Below are 3,077 nucleotides of genomic sequence, written 5' to 3'. Positions count from 1 at the left end.
CCTCTGAAAGCCCTGCAGACTGTCAAAGCAGATGCTGAGACTTATGGCCAATTCTTGGGCACAGTGCATGGAATCTTATGAAAGAAGTGGGAAATAGTAAGATCTGGAGAGGACAGGAGCTCCACAAGGAGAGCAACAGAACCAAAAAATTTGAAAACAGGTCTTTCCAGAGATTCATACTTTAACCAAGTACTGTGCATGGAGATAACCTAGAACCCCTTCACAGATGTAGCCCATGGCAGTTCAGTGTCCAAGTTGGTTCCATAGTAATGGGAAAAGGTACTGACTCTGATGTAAACTGATTGGCCTGCTCTTTGATTGCCTCCCCCTGAGTGGGGAGCAGCCTTACCAGGCCACAGAGAAAGACAATGTAGCCAGTCCTAATGAGATCTGATAGACTAGGATCAGAAGTAAGGAGAAGAGGACCTCCTCTATCAGTGGACTGGGGAGAGGCATGCGTGAAGAAGGGGGAGGGAAGGTGGGATTAGAAGGTGGGAAGAGGGAGGGCTTTATGAGGGGATACAAAGTGAATAAAGTGTAATTAATAAAAAAAAGAAATTTCCAGCAATCTATGAGAGTGACCCATACCTAAGATTCTTACTAATGGAGGATAAGGCCCTTGAACCAGCTATGTCCTATAACTGAACAAGACTTCCAGTTGAGGAATTGAGAAAACAGCCCAGAAATAAATCCTTCACCCCAAATTTATGTTTTTTAACCAATTGTCCATGTTTTCAAAAAAGGGCTTATAGTTGTACTAACTCTATTCTTTCATTCAATATTATCTTTTAAAATATTTTTTGTCAATAATCTCCTTGGGGCTATAGTTATTTAATTTTGCTAGTCTGTGATAATCTAATATCAAGTATTGTAAGGAGTTATTAATATTTACTATTGTTTTATCTTCTTGTAAAGCTTGCTGCTAATCTTAAACAGCTATATAACCAAATCACCACACAGAGACTGGGTTTTTAGTTAACCTGGAACACAATGTTGGGTAATATTTACTCCCTCCTAAACCTCCAAGCCCTCAGTTTACTAACATTTGGATTTCCCTCATTATATTTGCTTTTTGTGAAATCTTAGGTCTGGTTTATGTTCCAAGTCCTCCAAGCTCTCTCATCCAGCTTTGCTCTCCTTGCTCTCTCCTCCTTCTCCTCCCACCCTTTCCTGTTCTCTAGCTCCTCCCATTGCACAACATTGTATCTAGTTGCTTTATTTGTGTCCTGTTTACACAAGAGTTGAGACAGGATGCTTATAGTGAGTATCACAATGCAATATCCAGATTGAAACCAGAGAGTTGGAGGTGGGAAAATCAGCATTTGAATTAACAAGGGTAAGGCATATACATTTTAAAAGAACATTATACCAACAATCAGGGCACATGATTATTTGTCATCTTTTAACCTATTGTTTCAACAAATTTCACCACTTGTTATCTGTGCTGCTTTGTGATAATATTATGATTTCTCCTTGTATATAAATATATAAATCAGATATTCTAGGTGTATGCTCATGCTAGATCACAAAGCAGACATGGTCATGCTTTTATGTGTCACAAATATTTACCTTCTGACTTCTCTCTTATGTATTGGTTTCTTAACAGTATTGTTTAGGAATGGGTAATTTTAAATTTAATTAAATCAAACATAAGAACTTATATATAAATATAAATTATATTTATTCTGTATGTTAATAAAACATTCCCTATTGATGCTCAGTCTGTCTTCTAGTAATTTGCTTGTATTTAGATTTAGATGCTGAATTGGGTGCAAGGTTTACAAATACTGAGCAGCTCTCAGCCACATCACATCTCCACATCCTCTCATATTAATATAGACATAAAGACATAAATTAAATATTCATTTAAGTCAGCACTATATCTCTATTTCTATCTCTATCTCTATAAGGCATAGTGTATGGTAGGAGACAAATGAATTTTTTTTTTTTTGTTTTCCATGTGTGTGATATTGAATTAGAATATTACTCTCATCTCAAATAAGAGATAGTGTATTCTAAACCTATATATGAGTGACAATGGTCAAGGAGCACGGATATAAGTTAATCAAAATTTCATGTTACAAAGGAATAGCAATTTCATGAAGGTTTTTTGTTTGTTTGTTTGTTTTTGGAATAAACCAAAAAAAATTAAAACATCATCAAGATGCGTTTTAAGGTAATTAGTAGATTTACCTTAAATTCATGTATTTGTGAAATAAAACAATATGAGACACGATAGGTTGGGGACAGTTGGTAGAAGAGGAGGACTCCCCTATCTGAGGACTATAAAAGGGGGTTAGGGAGTAATAGGGAGGATGTGAGTGACCAGAATGAGCTGAGAGAGGGGGCTATTATTGGGTTACAAAATAAATTAATTAAAAAAACTTTCAATGTCTGAAACTAATTTAACATCACAATAGAGAGGGGTGTGGACAATTATACTGGAAATAAGGTCATTTTAGATAATATTTAATTATTCATATTGACATACATATACATAATCTATATAATCATATGAAAGCCTACTTCTGTCTTTGTGTTCCTCTTACATCAAAAAAGACTTTGCATCCTTCTTGAGAGGATATTTGATTGTATAAGATGGTGTTGAAATTTCCCTGCAATATTAACTTATAGCGCAGTATATAAATTTAATATAGATAATGATTTTTGAAGAATTTATCAGATGCTATTAAAATCTATAACATAAAATTTAAAAAGGCAATAATAGAGTGGAGGACACTGCTGCTATCAGCTTCAGAATGATGACATTCTTGACTCTGTGGATGATGGAGAATTGGAGTTTATGGTTTTGTTAAGATTCCAGAGGTCTATCAGTTCTCATCAAGAGTGACTGCATTGTCCTCTTCTGTGGCCTGGTAAGGCTGCTCCTCCCTCAGGGGGAGGTGCTCAAAGAGCAGGCCAATCAGATTATATCAGAGGCAGTCCCTCTTCCCATTACTAGGTAACCCACTTGGACACTGAACTGCCATGGACTACATTTGTGAAGGGGTTCTAGGTTATCTCCATGAATAGTCCTTCGTTGGAGTATGAGTCTCTGGGAAGTTCCCTGTGTTCAA

This window comes from Meriones unguiculatus, chromosome 3, assembly GCF_030254825.1.
Source record: "Meriones unguiculatus strain TT.TT164.6M chromosome 3, Bangor_MerUng_6.1, whole genome shotgun sequence".
Classification (NCBI taxonomy): domain Eukaryota; kingdom Metazoa; phylum Chordata; class Mammalia; order Rodentia; family Muridae; genus Meriones; species Meriones unguiculatus.
Note: the sequence above shows the minus strand (reverse complement) of the source record.